The sequence below is a fragment of the Mus musculus genome, chromosome 4 (genome assembly GCF_000001635.26).
Source record: "Mus musculus strain C57BL/6J chromosome 4, GRCm38.p6 C57BL/6J".
NCBI classification, from domain to species: Eukaryota; Metazoa; Chordata; class Mammalia; order Rodentia; family Muridae; genus Mus; species Mus musculus.
The window spans coordinates 37,247,664-37,265,956 of record NC_000070.6 but is presented as its reverse complement, the minus strand read 5'-3'; the positions used below and the strand labels follow the sequence as shown (position 1 = coordinate 37,265,956).

Here is an 18,293-nt window from a genome sequence, read left to right as displayed (position 1 = left end):
GGGAACGGGATTATCAAGCAGGTGAAAGAGTCAGACAAAGCTTCTAGTCCAGTATTTTAGAGACCTGAATGAAGACAAAGCTATACATCTGCTATTTATATGTCAGGAGGCTAGGTTCAACCCATGTATGCCCTTTGGTTGGTGGTTCAGTCCCTGGAATCTCCAAGGATCCAGTTTAGTTGACTCTTGGTTTTCTTAGTAAAACCCTTTCCCAACAGAGTCTCTCAATCCTTTCCTCAACTATTCTACAAAACATCCAGAGTTCTGTACAATGTTTGGCTGTGGTTTTCTGCATATGTTTAGGGAAGGCTCTGGGTGGAGCCTCTCTAAATAGAGTTATGCTAGTCCCCTAACTGCAATAAAAACAGAGTATCATTAACAAAGCCAGGGATTTATTCTTGCCCATGGGATGGTCCTTGATTTGGGTCAGTCATTGCTTGGACATTCTCTACATCCTACAGAGGGTTGATATCCAACATATTTAAAGATCTCAATAAGTCAGACAAACCTACAAACCAAATAGCCTAACTAAAAATGGGGTACAGAGATAAACAAAAGCATGAGAAACACTTAAAGAAATGTTTAAGGTCCTTAAACATCAGGAAAATGCAAATCAAAATGACTCTTGGAGTATACCTTATATTTATCAGAATGACTAAGATAAAAAACTCAAGGGAAAGCACTTGCTGGCAAGGTTATGGAGCAAGAGGAACACTCCTCCATTGCTGGCAAGAGTACAAAGTAGTACAACCACTCTGGAAATTAATTTGGTGCTTTCTCAGAAAATTGTGAATATTTCTACCTCAAGACATCTGGCCATAAACCTAAAAGATGCTCCACTATTCCACAAGGACACTGGATCAACTGTGTTCATATCAACTTTATTTTTAATAGCCCAACAGTGGAAAGAGAGAACACAAAGAGTCCACCTCCAATAGACAGGGCCTCAAGTAGAGGGACAGGGTTACCAAACCACAGTCAAAATTTCTGAAAAGAACTGCAGAGATAAGTGACTGAAGGAAAGCCTGTCCAACAATCAGTCCAAATTGGGATTCATCTCTTGGGGGGGGGGCACACCAAGACCTGACACTATTACAGATGCTATGATGTGTTTACAGACAGGACCTTAGCATGGCTGTCCTCTAAGAGACTCTACCAGTAGCTGACTGAGACAGATGTAGATATGTACAGCCAACTCGGGCTAAAGTCAGGGACCCCTATAGAGAAATAAGGGGAAGTATTAAAATATATGAAGGGGAGGGCAAGCCCATAGGCATACCGGCAGTCTCAACTAACCTGGTCCCTAGGAGATCCCAGAGACTGAGCCACCATCTTGGTAGCATAACACCATGGTCTGAGGCCCAGCACATATATACTGGAGGACTGCTTGATCTGGCTTTAGTGAGAAAAGATGCAACTAATCCTTGAGAGACTTGAGGCCTCAGGGAAGGGAGATGGGGCAGGTAGATATCACCCTCTCTGAGGCAAGTGGGAGGGGGAATGGAAAAAGGAACTAGGAAGAGCACTCGGGAGCAATGGCTGAATGTAAATGAATACAATAATAAATTAAAAATTTCAGGAAAAAATAAAAGTAGAACAGCAGAATTACTGTACAATATATATAGACATTTGTAAATACTATTATACAATTTATCAATATTTAAATTCATATAAACAAGCAAGTATCTACTCTATACATTGAAAGTTAGCTGAAAATTGCATCAAAGCTATTTATAAAACATTTATAGTTGAAGGAATTCACAGTGATCAACATCCTAAGAAGTACAATTTTAACACTTAAAAAACACTTAAAAAAAGACATATCCTTTTAGCCCAAACTCATAGCTTTTACTTTTACATAGCATTAAAATAAAGAAAAGAAATGCATAATGAATCCCTTTCATAAGGGAGAACAGTTTATATTCAAACACCACCAAAATAATTATTGAATCAAAAAATAGTATACCTTATTATAGAAAGAAGGGGACAGAAAATGATGTCATCTTGATATTATATATGTATATAATATATATAATATATGTATATTATATATATATATATTATATTCAACAATTTCAAATTCACATTTTAATTGCAGTTTTAAATTGTATTCACTGATTTATATTTCTACAGTTAAGATAGTTTAGCAAATGCTACAAAAATGGAGACTAACTAAAGTCAGATATTTATAATTGTTTCTGCTTAAAGCCATTTGATGTTAGTTATTTAAAAGATCAGGTAGTACATAGACTACATTATAACTATTTTCAGAGAGTTAAGGAAACAAATTTATTAACAAAAAGAATTCAACTCTTCAGTTTGAATTAATTTAAAATTAATCTAAGTTGTAAAGACACTATGGGCATTTAATATGAGAGAAAATCAATTAAAGAATGAGGTAAAATTATTTCACAATAGAATAAAACTGATTCATAGAGAGATTAAATCAACTACTTCAAAAAGAAAGAATGGACATTCTATAAATTTTATTTTTATTATTTTATTTATTTATTTATTTATTTTTATTTTGTTTTTTTTTTTGTTTTTTTTGTTTGTTTGTTTGTTTGTTTGTTTTTGATACAGGGTTTCTCCGTATAGCCCTGGCTATCCTGGAACTCACTTTGTAGACCAGGCTGGCCTCGAACTCAGAAATCTGCCTGCCTCTGCCTCCTGAGTGCTGGGATTAAAGATGTGCGCCACCATGTCCGGCGTTTTTGTTTGTTTGTTTGTTTGTTTGTTTGTTTGGTATAAATTTTATTAACAATTAACAGATTTATACATAGATTCTTCATTTTTTTCAAGACAACTTGATTCATTTTTCTTTTCTCAGACAGTAGCAAATATATCTTAGGTTGGCTTGGAATTGACAATATAACCAAAGCAGACCTTTGTAGGTTTAGAAATTTTTTTGAAATTCTATATTTATTAAATAATAGCTTTCATTTTTCATACAGCAGTCTCTGATAAGCTCTTTCATCTACTTTGGGCTTTGTAATTCTTCTGCACAAAGAAGACATCCTTTGCCATTCTGTGTTGTTCTTACTTCACTTAAGGTAATGAATTAAGGATCATTTATGTTGTAGCATATGTAAGAATCTTACTTTATTAAAATAAATATCTTTTCAATGTGAACACTGCATTTTGCTTAGATGCATCTGTTAGTGGTTATAGGTTGCTCCCACCTTTTAGTAATGAAAAATAATGCGGTGTACTCAGGTGTGTACGTCTGTAGTACATTTTCTTTCTTTTTTTAAAAAATATTTTTTATTACATATTTTCCTCAATTACATTTCCAATGTTATCCCAAAAGTCACCCATACCCTCCCTGCCCCCCACTTCCCTACCCACCCATTCCCATTTTTGGGCCCTGGCGTTCCCCTGTACTGGGGCATATAAAGTTTGCATGTCCAATGGGCCTCTCTTTCCAGTGATTGCTGACTAGGCCATCTTTTGATACATATGCAGCTAGATTCAAGAGCTCCGGGGTACTGGTTAGTTCATAATGTTGTTCCACCTATAGGGTTGCAGATCCCTTTAGCTCCTTGGGTACTTTCTCTAGCTCCTCCATTGGGAGCCCTGTGATCCATCTAAAAGCTGACTGTAAGCATCTACTTCTGTGTTTGCTAGGCCCCGGCCTAGTCTCACAAGAGACAGCTATATCTGGGTCCTTTCAGCAAAATCTTGCTAGTGTATGCAATGGTGTCAGCGTTTGGAAGCTGATTATGGGATTTTTTTAAACCTACTTTTAATAAGGATTTTCAAAAGCTTTTAATTCCCTTGTAGCCCGCCATCCAAAGGTAGGGAAGAAAAGATGGCAAATAGGAAGAAGGGATGTGGACCTATTTAGAAGTAGTTCCTCAGAGCAATTCCAATATCCATTTGTCAGAATACTAGCAGTCTATTTGAAGAGTGTCAGGATACCAAAGAGGACTCAGCAGCAATGTCATGATCTGGAAGAAACCATCAGTCACCCACCAAATCAGCATGAATCATCATGGACTGACCAAGACCAGCCATGATGGCAGAAGTTCTCTGCCATGCTTCTCTCAACAAAGTGAATCAGTGAATATGAAGGTACAAGGCCAGTAAAGTATTGCAAAGCTAGCTATGCAATCACACCTTCACTGTTCATTGAGTCTTATTTATACCCTTTCCAAAGATCATGTGTGCTTCCATGGTCCTTGTTTCAGCAAAATACCATGTGAGTCTGTCTTATCAAAACACCAAATATGTTTGCATCACATGATATATCCAGAAATTTCTACTTCATATCCTCCTTTATGTTTAAAAATCGTATATTTCCCTAGCATTAGCAACCTACACACATTTAAAATAATTATAAAAAAACATAAAACTAGAACTTTACATTATATTGGAAGTAAATAGCCTATGTATAATATAGTCTAACAAAACAACTTTAAAATCGTATTGGTGTACAATAATTCAAGCAAAACAGCCTTAAATTCCTACCAGTATATAAAAATCAAACAAAACAACCTTAGTTTCTGTTAATATACTATTAAAATAAAGCCACTCTAAATTTTTATTGGCATATAATAAAAAGAAATCAACCTTAAATTTCTATCAATATATCTGTATGAAATAGACAATTTTCTAGACAGATACCAAATACCAAAGTTAAACTGGGATCAGATAAAACATATAAACAGTCCCATAACCCCTAAAGAAGTTTAAAAAGTCCCAGGACCAGTTGGGTTTAGTGCAGAATTCTATCAGACTTTCAAAGAAGTCTGATAATACCAATATTCTTCAAACTATTCCACAAAATATAAACAGAAGGAATACTACTCAATTTGTTCTATGAAGCCACAGTTACACTAATACTAAAACCACACAAAGACCCAACAAAGAAAGAAACCTTCAGACAAATTTCCCTATTTTGTTGAATATTGAATATATTCAATAAAACCCTCATAAACCGAATCCAAGAACGTAGTACAATTATGATCCACCACGATCAAGTAGGTTTCATCCCAGGGATGGTTCAATATATGGAAATTCACCAATTTAATCCACTACATAAACAAACCCAAAGAAAAAACCCACATGATCATTTTGTTAGATGCTGAGGGAGCATTTGATAAAATTCAACATCCCTTCATCTTAGAAAGATAAAGAGTTCAAGGCCCCTACCTAAACATAGTAAAAGCAATATACCGCAAACCAGTAGCCATCATCAAACTAAATGGAGAGGAACTTGAAGCAATTCTAATAAAATCAGGAAGTAGACAAGATTGCTTTCTCTCTTCCTATTTATTCAATATAGTACTTAAACTTCTAGCCAGAGTAATTAGACAACAAAAGGAGGTCAAAGGGATTCAAATTGGAAAAGAAGAAGTCAAAATATTACCATGATATACTTAAGTGGCCCCAAAAATTCCACCAGAGTATTCCTATAGCTGATTTAAAAAAAAAAAAAAAAAAAAAAAAAACTTCAGCAAATTGGTTGGATATAAAATTAACTGAAACAAATCAATAGCCTTCCTATACTCAAAAGATAACTGGGCTGAGAAAGAAATTGGGGAAACATTAGTCATAATAGTTACAAACAATATAAAATATCTTGGTGTGATGCTAACCAAGCAAGTGAAAGATCTGTACAACAAGAACTTCAAGTCTCTGAATAAAGAAAATGAAGAAGACCTTAGAAGATGGAAAGATCACCCATGCTTGTGGATTAGCAGGATTAATATACTAAGAATAGCCATCTTGCTGAAAACAATATACAGATTCAATGCAATCACCATCAAAATTCCAGCACAATTCTTCATAGAATTAGAAAGAGCAATTCTCAAGTTCATTTGGAATAACAAAAAAACAAAAAACAAACAAACAAACAAACAAAACCAGGGTAGCAAATCTATTCTCAACAATAAAAGAACTTCTGGGGGAATCACTATCCCTGACCTCAAGCTGTACTTTCCTTCATTTTGACATTCCCATAATGTATCATTTCCAAGAAAAAAACAATTTACAGATTTTAGATTGCTATTACCAGAATGCCACTCTCAAATGTAATGTTTTTACTAAGTATGCTTTTGAATGTTTTAATGTTCAAAACCATTTATTGTTGGAGTCAAAGACTTGGTTCAGTGGCTAAAAACACTTGTTTCTCTTGTAAAACACATGGGTTGAGTTTACAGAACACACATGGTGCTTCACCACATTTTGTAACTTCAATTTCAATTGATCTGATGCCCACTCTTGGCTCCTGAGTACTGTGGGCATGTATACATACATACTTGCAAGTCAACATTCATGTACATAAAGTATGAATAAATCTAAAACACATTTATTTCATATGCTTCTGCATATTATTTATTTATAACTTGTTTCGACAGGGCAATCTATTTCCACACAGCTGTTTTTGCCTGGGTTAAGACAAAAAGGGTGTGTCACTAAGTATTAATATGCCTGAAACAAGTTTGTTCAGGTAATAGTCTCAAATGTTTGATTTACCAATGAAGACTCTGGAGCCAGATACTAGGGTGCAAGGCTGCCAGCTCAGAGATGCAGAGAGAGCACGCTGCTGACCCTCCTATTCCATAGACATGCTGAAAGAAAGAAGTTCCTTGTAGTGGTTTGAATATGCTTGACACATAGAGAATGGTACTGTTAGGAGTCGTGGCCTTGTTGGAGAATATGTGTCACTGTGAGGGTAGGCTTTGGAAGTTTCCTATACTCAGGCTTCTCCCATTGCAGAAGAGAGCTTCTTTTTAACTTAATGAGGAGGCCAGTCTCTGGTGGTTGCCTTTGAATCAAGATGCAGAACTCTCAGCTCCTTCTCCATGTCTGCCTGCATGCTGCCATGCTTGCTGCTTTGATGATAATTAACCAAACCTCTGAAACTGTAAGGCAGCCCCAATACAATATTTGCCTTTATAAGAGTTGCCTTGGTCATGGTGTTTCTTCATAGCAATGGAAACCCTAACAGAGAACTCCTTCTCCATGCTGTCTTAAATGCCCTTCTCAAAGGCCTTCCTTTCTCTCTCCTGGGTTTGCTTATGTTCATGCCATGTCAACTGGTTGCTTGCCTCTCTCCTTGACCTATTTTTTACTTTATTTAGCTCTTCTTTGTAGAACCTGGAACTTGGGTTCCAGGTGTGTGGTAGGACTGAACAACTACTTGTTTACAGTAAACAGAAAGCTCTTGGATAAAATGTGTGTACTAGGGCTGAGTCACACCATCACAAGGTATTTCCAGTAAAAATCTTGTGGTTTACAATGTTATCAAATATCCCACAACAATAGTACTTGCTTGAAGTTCACCATAAAAAGTAGAAACCCAAAGAAAGAAGAAAATATTACACATTATCTTTATATAAATGTGATTTCTTAGTCAATTCTTTCAGCTTCTGTTTGGCTGTGTCATAGATAATAATTCTTAGGTCAAACCAGACCATTTTACACTAAGGTGGTTCTATCTGGTATAATATCAATTCCATTTTAGAACAACAACAAAAAATCTTTTCTATATTTCATTCATAAAGAGCATGTACATTACAGTATTAACATAAGACTACAATTTCTTTCTTATAATAATGTAAAGACTACTACATTTTCTTTGCTATAATAAGGTAAAGTCATGGTGATGAACATGAATATAATGAAGATGAATAAATAGTTGGTAAAGATGTCAGAATATAGCATTAAAAAAAAAGGTTGTCCAGGGTGAGAGAGTTGGCTTCATGGAAAAGCATGAGGACTTGAATTTGAATCTTTAGAACCTATGGAAAGAATAGAGCACTCTCTGTTCATTCCCTGTGAACACTGCAGCTTTCTATACTCAGTTTTCTTCTCTTACCCTATGAATTTGAAGCAACTTTAAATAGTGGAGTTCCACAAACCTGTACTCGGTGAAGCAAGTAACCAGTCTTATTACCTTCTGGTCCTCTCATTCAAAGCCTTCAGTCTCACACCCCACTTCAGCTCTATGTCAAACCAGTGACATCTGGATGAAAATTTGGTCAAGACAAAATGTAAAAAGGAATTAAAGCTTTTTTAGAATTGAATGAAAATGAAAACCCAGCATATTAAATAAAGGCTGTTCTAAGAGGCAAATTCATGGAACTAAGTCCCTACATTGAAAAAAGAACAAATAAAAAGAACAAGTGTACACACACACACAGAATCTTCAAACTGAGTAACTGAGTACTATATTGAAAAGCTCTAGAATACAAAGAATAAATGAATAAATAACACCCAAAGGTAAATATAGATAGCAAGAAATAATCAAAAGGGCCAGAAATACATATAATAGACACAAATAAAACAACACAAAGAATCAATGAAACAAAAATTCACTTTTGATAAAACTGATAAAACTATAAAGCCTTAACCAAATTACCTAAATACCAGATTAAAAAAAAAAAAACAAAAACAAATTAACACATAAGAGATGTAAAAGAGAACAGAATAAGAGATGCTAAAGAAATTCAGAGAATCACAAGCCTATGATTCATAAGGACTACTGAAAAAAAAACTGTACTCTATTAGATTGGAAAGGCTAAGAGAAATCGATAGCGTTTTCAATACACAACACCAAATTAAATAAGGATCAGATAAGCCATTTAAGCAGAGCTGGTAAAGTAGAAGTAATCAAAGTCTTCCAAGCAAAAAATAATCGCCTAAATTTGTTGCAGAATTGTAAAATACTCAAAAAAAAGAGTAAATGACAGTATTCCTCATATTATTGCACAAAAATAGAAAAAGAATGAACAATGCCCAATTTTTCTTGTGAAGACATGGTTACCCTGAGTCTTAAGCCAGGTAAAGACCCAGCAGAAATTCAAAGAGATTACAGACCTCCTTATGAACAAAGATACAAAGTTTCTTAATAAAATACTTGCCAACTGAACCCACCAAGACAAGACCAAGATCATCTACGCTGATAAGTAAACTTCATTTTAGAGATTCAGGGTTATTAACCATATGTACATCTATAAATGCAATGTATCATATAAACAAATTAAAAGACCAAAAACTACATGATTATCTCATGAGGTACAGAAGAAGCCTTTGGGAAAAAAAATGCAACAGTCCTTTCTGAAGAAAGTCCTGAAGAGTCTAGGAATGCAAGGGGCAAACCTCAACATAAAAGAGGGTGATTTACAGGAAGCCACTAGACAACAAAAACAACCTCATAAAGGGAAATCAAAGCATTTAACAAAAATCGAGATCAAGGCAAGGTGTGGTGCTGAGTTTTATCTCTTCTCCAGTGGTGTTTGAGGGCCTACACCTCTACACTAGTTCAGAGGTGACAGAGCAAATCTGAAATTGGTATCTGCGGCCTCCCACACATATACAATAGAGGGTGGCCTGGTCTCTGTTCATTCAGTGATGATGCACCTACCCCTTAAGAGACTGGAGGCCCCAGGGAGTTTAGAGGTCAGGTTGGTTGGGGGTGGGGACATCTCCATGGAGACAGGGAGGTGGGGAGGAGGTATGGAATGTGGAACATTTGGAGGGTAGACAGGGGCATAATAAAATATGCAGTGTAAATTAATTAATTAAAAATGAAATTCACAAATAAAAGAATAGATGGAGCTAGGGAAAAACATATCCTGAGCGGGGTAATACAGACCTACCAAGAAAAATATGGTATGTATCCATTCATTAGCTCTCACTATACTCAGGCCATGCATAACAACCAATGTTAAGTCTAAGGGAGACCTGGTGCTGGAGGAGCTGAGAATTCTACATCTGAATTGATCAGCTGCAGGAAGTCAATGAAACATAATTACTCCAACAAAGCTACATTTCTTAATATTGCCCCTCTCTATGAGCCTATGGGGGCCATTTTTCAAACCATTACAATGCCTCATCTTCAACCATTGTTACTTACTTGCCCAGTATTCTAATACTAAGAGTTCAAAAGTATAAGATGCCTTTTCTAATGAATTGGTGTTTTAAGTTACTCCTGTATTGCTACATCCACTCCAGTAGTGACTCAAGTGACAGGCCTGGAAACGTGGACGCAGTCCTGAGGCCAAAAGTTCACAGAAACTTAGTCTCTTGGAACCTTGGCATCCAGTATAACAAATGCTCCAAACACGTCCTTGAAAATGGATGTGTGCTCTCCCTCAGTATTGTTTTATTATAGATGATTCCAAGCAATGATTTGCCAAATATCTAAGCAAAATTGAACTTTGCTTCCTGGCCTTCACCAATGCCCTAGGTAGTCCTTGAGCCGACTCTGGGCTTGGAATTCAATATGAATGTTGCCTATTCAGTGACAATCAGAATTGCCTCTAGTATTGTAAGAGAGATAGTGAAAGAAATCAGTCATTACTATCTACTACATAGAGTTAGAAATCTCAGGGCAAGTTTAGCAAAGTATGCTTAGAATCTTCATTACAGTCACGTATGGCAGACTACATTGCATATTAGAAGAAAGTTGGTGAGTTCTTCTGACGAATGGAGATTCCTTGCAGATACTTAAAAGAATAGCTGAGTTACTCCCATATGCAAGAAATTACAATGATCTAGGAAGTTTGTGTTCTAAGAAGGAACTACAGTAAATACTTAGAATTGTAGATGGCTGAGTCACACCCATACACAGGAATTTACAATGGCCTAGGGGGAAGGTGGACTATAAAATAGACTAGAATTGGAACTATGACAAGGGCATGAAGCCCTTGCCCCTGGTTTCTAAGATTAAACTGACCTTAGGTGGTGCTGCTTTTGATCCCTGTTGTTAACATTGATTTTATCCCAGTTGGTTCCTGTTAGCTTTTTGTATGCATTCCTCTGTTTTGTGTAAAAGTCACTTAAAAGAGTGGTTCTCACTTTGAGACAAATTACATTCAGATACACACTCTCTCTGTATCCGTGTGTTTGTCATCCATGCCAACTCCTTGCTCTCCTGTAACTGGAATTCATGAGTTCTTCCTCAGATTGAGGGAGACTGAGTGAGGCAGGTCCGCAACACTATATAATAATTCATTTAATTGTTTAACAATCACAGCAACTTTATGAAGTACATTCTGAATTTACAGAGGAGGTTCTTGGGTCTGCTTAGGTCTGTTTGGGCCTACTATTTAATAATGATTATTCTTGTGCTCAGAACCACGAAGATTTTCTCAAAGCAAATATTAGAACCCAGGATATATTTTTAAAAGACCTATAGCTGGATCCTCCGGTAGTACTATGTCCAGTTTTCTGAGGAACCGCCAGACTGATTTCCAGAGTGGTTGTACAAGCCTGCACTCCCACCAACAATGGAGGAGTGTTCCTCTTTCTCCACATCCTCGCCAGCATCTGCTGTCACCTGAATTTTTGATCTTAGCCATTCTGACTGGTGTGAGGTGGAATCTCAGGGTTGTTTTGATTTGCATTTCCCTGATGATTAAGGATGTTGAACATTTTTTCAAGTGCTTCTCTGCCATTCGGTATTCCTCAGGTGAGAATTCTTTGTTCAGTTCTGAGCCCCATTTTTTAATGGGGTTATTTGATTTTCTGAAGTCCACCTTCTTGAGTTCTTTATATATGTTGGATATTAGTCCCCTATCTGATTTAGGATAGGTAAAGATCCTTTCCCAATCTGTTGGTGGTCTTTTTGTCTTATTGACGGTGTCTTTTGCCTTGCAGAAACTTTGGAGTTTCATTAGGTCCCATTTGTCGATTCTCGATCTTACAGCACAAGCCATTGCTGTTCTGTTCAGGAATTTTTCCCCTGTGCCCATATCTTCAAGGCTTTTCCCCACTTTCTCCTCTATAAGTTTCAGTGTCTCTGGTTTTATGTGAAGTTCCTTGATCCACTTAGATTTGACCTTAGTACAAGGAGATAAGTATGGATCGATTCGCATTCTTCTACACGATAACAACCAGTTGTGCCAGCACCAATTGTTGAAAATGCTGTCTTTCTTCCACTGGATGGTTTTAGCTCCCTTGTCGAAGATCAAGTGACCATAGGTGTGTGGGTTCATTTCTGGATCTTCAATTCTATTCCATTGGTCTACTTGTCTGTCTCTATACCAGTACCATGCAGTTTTTATCACAATTGCTCTGTAGTAAAGCTTTAGGTCTGGCATACCTCTCCTGGGCATATATCCAGAAGATGCCCCAACAGGTAAGAAGGACACATGCTCCACTATGTTCATAGCAGCCTTATTTATAATAGCCAGAAGCTGGAAAGAACCTAGATGCCCCTCAACAGAGGAATGCATACAGAAAATGTGGTACATCTACACAATGGAGTACTACTCAGCTATTAAAAAGAATGAATTTATGAAATTCCTAGCCAAATGGATGGACCTGGAGGGCATCATCCTGAGTGAGGTAACACATTCACAAAGAAACTCACACAATATGTATTCACTGATAAGTGGATATTAGCCCCAAACCTAGGATACCCAAGATATAAGATATAATTTGCTAAACACATGAAACTCAAGGAGAATGAAGACTGAAGTGTGGACACTATGCCCCTCCTTAGATTTGGGAACAAAACACCCATGGAAGGAGTTACAGAGACGGAGTTTGGAGCTGAGATGAAAGGATGGACCATGTAGAGACTGCCATAGCCAGGGATCCACCCCATAATCAGCATCCAAACGCTGACACCATTGCATACACTAGCAAGATTTTATTGAAAGGACGCAGATGTAGCTGTCTCTTGTGAGACTATGCCGGGGCCCAGCAAACACAGAAGTGGATGCTCACAGTCAGCTAATGGATGGATCATAGGGCTCCCAATGGAGGAGCTAGAGAAAGTAGCCAAGGAGCTAAAGGGATCTGCAACCCTATAGGTGGAACAACATTATGAGCTAACCAGTACCCCGGAGCTCTTGACTCTAGCTGCATATATATCAAAAGATGGCCTAGTCGGCCATCACTGGAAAGAGAGGCCCATTGGACTTGCAAACTTTATATGCCCCAGTACAGGGGAATACCAGGGCCAAAAAGGGGGAGTGGGTGGGCAGGGGAGTGGGGGTGGGTGGATATGGGGGACTTTTGGTATAGCATTGGAAATGTAAATGAGTTAAATACCTAATAAAAAATGGAAAAAAAAAAAGACCTATAGCATAATAATGGCTCTTTTATTGACTATCATATAGTTAATTTTATGTGAATAGAATGGATTTAATCACTTATTTATACATTATCTGTTAATATTACAAATTTCATTGTGATTAATATCTATAATATATAAAATAAGTCACAACTTATTAATATATGAACTCTACCAATGGTAGGTTGTTATCATTGATACCAGTAATAGATTTCATACACGAATAAAAAAGTATAGGCCAGAAACATATTAAATCTCTTCAGTGACTGAAAACTTCACCCTATTGTAAAGGGAGTATATGCAAGAGGAGAACCAAGATTTGAGTGTAGAGAGTGTTCTATGAACCAAGGCAGAAGCAGAAATAAGTAACAAAGCTAAGATGAGAAAATGTCCAGCAGTAACCTTCCTTCTGAAGTACTGCTTTGATGAAAACGACTCCTCATGAGTATCAGAAATTAAATTTGGGTGTATTTGTTGTATAATTTTATTGAGGTAAATAACAAACTCTATTATTATAAGTCCCTCAAATAAAGGATAGATCAATTTCTATTTTGCTGAGATGAAGTTTACTTTTTAAAAAATATAAGTATTTTCCATTTTAAAATAATAATATCTACTCCAACAGTTTGTCTTCCATTTCTAATATATTCCTCCTCCCTACTTCATGACATTTCTCCTTAGTTTTGAATATAGCATCCTGATTCCAACTAGTGAAGCTCTTATGAAATGGGGAGTGGGGCTTCCATAGATGCACTGACAATCTACCAGAGGCCATATCTCTAAAGTAATGATTTTGTCACAAATGACATCAACTTATAATAGCTCTTCAGACAGAGGAAGTTCCATGTAGCCCTACCCCATACTTAAGGAAATTTAAATTATCTTTCATTATTTTGACATTTTCATGCAATTATATCATGTTCTACTTCTCTTTTCTTCCTCCAAACCCTATGATATTCTTCTCTTTGCTCCAATTCAAGTTTATGGCTTTGTTTTCACCAATTATTAATAGATGCACACATGTTTTTATTAATAAATTCAAGACATCTGGGTAATTACCAATAATCTTATCTGTGTGCATATTTTCAGGGATGGTCATTTGTTGTTGGATAACCAATAGGGGTTCTCTTCCCTAGGGAAGATTATTTTTCAGGCTTTTGGCATTCTATATTTTCCTGTAGTTCTTTATGTAGGATTGAGGGCATGTGGACATTTTAGTGTCTTCTTTAACATATCTATTGTTGTCCATTTTCACCTCATGTTCAAACCATCATGGTGGTGAGCCTTTATAAGCATAGCTTATGCACTCATTCCTAGGAAACACAAACTTAATTCAAACTACTTAATCATCTGGCTCTTTAATATTTTCCATTCCCTCTACCACAATGTGGCTAGACCTTTATGTATAGGAGCTATTTATAGATTTATCCACTGGACCTGGAGTCTAGAACTGTGCATTTTGATTGGCGATTGGCTATTTTCTGATATATATATATATATATATATATATATATATATATACACATATATATATATATATATATATACATATATATATATATATGTATATATATATACACACATTCTCTGCTGTGAGTGAAGTTTCCTTGATGAGGGATGAGGACTACACTTATCTATGGATATAAGGATAAATATTTAGATTTATAATACATTTAGATATTATACATTTTTATAAAGTGGTGTTGTTAGGTTCTCGTCCATGGTCCATGATTTTACTAGCCTTGTGTATTTAGCTATATTTCCATGAGCAGAAATATTTTTCTTTTTCTTATTAAGGGTTTCTTAAGTCCAGTTAACATCACAAGGATATGCATGCCACATGTCACTAATGTACCCTAAGGTTTACTGCAATTCTGGTCACAGTTGCAGTTTTAATCATCTTTTCTGGTTAGGAATCATAGTGGTTTTCCTCCTTTGGAAGCTTGATTGATACCTTTGGTATCATGAAAACTAGTCTTCATGGAGGAAGTATTGAAATCAGTTACAGCTCAGGGGTCGCTGAAGTGCATGGCATTTTCAGCAATGGGAACTTATCTGCTACTTCTAGGAGGGGACCCATGAAAACAGCCATAGTCTATATTTTTTAGGGTGATTGTTGGACACCCTTTACCAAAAATTCAAAGAGGATGTCTCATGCCTAGTAGTTGGGGTTTTATTAAATGTTCTTTAGCACTTGGAGGAAAGTGTCCACAAAGAAAGAATTTTTCCTTTAAATGTATACATATAAATATGTGTATTTATAGATACACTTGCTAGAATTTTAAATGGCTGGATCTTGTGCAAATCTTGAATATCAATACTCAACTCCTTTAAAAATTAAAATATTTTATGTTACTACTTTCTAAATGCATAATTAATACATTTTGATTTTTTTATCTAAATGATGCAGCTCAATAGCATTCACTTTAAAGCTATATTTAAGTTATCTTGGGATACCTGAACTGTTCAATGTATATCATTTTCAGACATCTTTTAAAAGAAACTGGAGGGCTTATCTTCTGTTAGTAATCAATCTTTGCTCTCTTCTGCCTTTCATCTCTTTATGTTACCAAACTCTTCACTTTATTCCAGGAGGCTGAGCGTGCTTACTAGGTAACATATATTTCTGTTGTAGGTTTACAAATGACACTTCTGGTGGATTAATAGCTCCGTTACTCAGCTTATGCATGCAAAATGTAACTTTTTTGGCAAAGTCCTATTTCCTTCCCATGTACATTTATATTTTTGTACACACTTTTTCTTATTTAACATGTCACCATATTAATTTCTAATATAATCTTTGCTCCCAATGTACTTAATAAAATGCTATTATTCATCACATATCAGCTACTTTTATATCTTACTGAAACCTGAGATTGAACAATGACAGGTTTTATAATAGAGTAGAAGAAACAAAATTATTGAAAGCATACTAACATGTTTTGTTTCCTAGATAGTCAAATTATGTTATTTGTACATAAAAGTATTTTATCACATTATTTAGGAGAAATATTGTGTGCATCTATCAGAATTGTCACAGGGTGAATATTGTTTTGTCAACCACCAGTAAGCAACATTAAAAGAGTGATTATAAGAAAAGTATTGTTAGTGCTTGAGGTTATCTCCATAGGATTTGAAGGATACAGGGCCTCTTAAAATTTCAGTATGGACAAGAGAAGGGCTTCTGATGTACTAATCGATATTCAGGAAGGAGAGTCTTTGGGGATATGGCCATTGGTAGGTTGCTCATACTCCAGTAGATGGTCCCACACCCATTATAATAGTTTGGGTTTCCATTGCTGAGAAGAGAAACCATGACCAAGGCAACTTTTATAGGGGAAAACATTCAATTGGAGCTTGCTTACAGATTCAGAGGTTCAATCTACTATCTTCAAGGCAGAAGCATGGCAGTGTCCAGGCATGGTTGGTGTAGGAGGAGCTGAGAATTCAGAAAGACTACCCCCTCAATGATATACTACTGTCAACAAGGCCACACCTACTTCAACAAGGCCACACATTCTATAACTGAAACTCCCCGGGCCAAGAATATTCAAACCACCACATTCCATTCTCTGGCCCCCATAGGCTTATTCAAACACATGAATCTATGAGGGTCATACTTAGCCATTGCATAATGCAAAATACATTTAGTTTAATTTCAAAATTGCCAAAATCTATACCAATCTCAAAAATGTTAAAATCCAAATTTCAAAGTCTCTTCTGAGATTCATCTAATCACTTAAATGTAATCACTTTTATAATCAAAATGGAGCAGCATATCACTTACCTCCAACATCAAAAGATATATATTATCATTCCAAAATGTAATAGTGAAGAAATACTGAACCAAAGCAAGAACAAAAGCCAGGTGGGCAAACTAGAAACTCTGTATCTCCATGTCTGAATAGCATCAAAATACTATTCAGATCTTTAACTCCATTCTGCCTTGTTGACTGCAATATACTGAGGTTTCCCTCTGCAACTAGGTTTTACCCTTCATCATGCCAAGCCTCAGCTTCTTTGCATGATCCCTTCAGTTCTAGGTTCTCAACTGTAACTGAGTCTGCTTCTTGACCTCTGACAGTGCCAAGACTCAACTTCTCTCCATGACACCTTCATGCCTTCAAAACCAGTACAGCCTGGTGATTCTTACACATTACCAAGTTCAGATGCACCAGAGATCAAAACCTTGGCTATCTCTGGAACAAACATTCTTTGTACTCTTAGAAAACACTTCCCAGAAGATTTCACATCAGTGATGCTGGTATCTTCTTAATCATTGCTATTTTTTTTTTTTTTTTTGCTCTAGTTAACCAACCTCAATTGTCCCACTGGTACCTTTTATTCTATACTCTAAAGCCAGAACCAACAATGCTTGTTGGAGCTGGAACATGGCCCCCTTGTTCTATTATGTTACCACCAGCTTTATATTTTGCAACTCCTTCACTCCCTAAGCTTGGCCATGCTGTAACTTGTCTGCAGGTTGACATTTAACTCAAATAATTGTATGACTATGTCTCCTGAATGCTGATGTGTACTCACAATGCCTGGACATAATATTTTCCTTACCTGGAGCTTGGTCTGAGCCATGCTGGCCTCAAACTAAGAGATCTGTTTGCCACTGTCTCCTGGAATTAAAGGCATGTAGTATCATGCCTGGACCTAAACTTTTTACTATATATAATAATCAAGTTGAAAACCATTTCATATCCTTAAATACAAGATTTGTTTTCATTCCACTTCCTGGTGTTCCTTTACTCTTTGACCCATACAGTTTATATTTTTGCTTTTTAAGCTTGCTACACTTAATCAAAATGTTCTTCAAGGTAACTCTTATAAGAGACAACTTTTAATTGGGGCTGGCTTACAGGTTCAGAGGCTCAGTCCATTATCTTCAAGGCAGACATGGTACTGGAGGAGCTAATAATTCTACATCTTGATCTGAAAGACTCCATAGGAAGACTCTTTTCCAGGCAGCTAGGGAGAGAGTCTCAAATCCCACCCCTACAGTGGAACAGTTTATCCAACAAAGCCACACCTACTCCAACAAGGCCACACCTCCTAATACTGGCACTCACTGGACTAAGGATATTCCAATCACATTCATCATCACAGGAGATATGTCAACGAGACTTACTATGTTTTATTATAAGGAAGAAATGGTATAAATTAACGAGGGAGAATCTGTTGGAGTGGTTTGGGAGAGTAAAAAGTAGTACTATGGAGTAGATATAATCAAGAGACATTGTATACATACATG

At 36.4% G+C, this 18,293-nt stretch overlaps 1 long non-coding RNA gene across 1 annotated transcript in view; it reads right to left on the bottom strand.

Moving 5' to 3' along the window:
- Gm12374 (predicted gene 12374) overlaps positions 1-16,554 on the bottom strand; it is an 83,113-nt gene extending 66,559 nt beyond the window's left edge. The window contains exon 1 of the long non-coding RNA NR_151605.1: positions 16,399-16,554. This is a non-coding gene — a long non-coding RNA (predicted gene 12374). The remainder of the gene's footprint in view (positions 1-16,398) is intronic.
- Between the last annotated feature and the right edge of the window lie 1,739 nt (positions 16,555-18,293).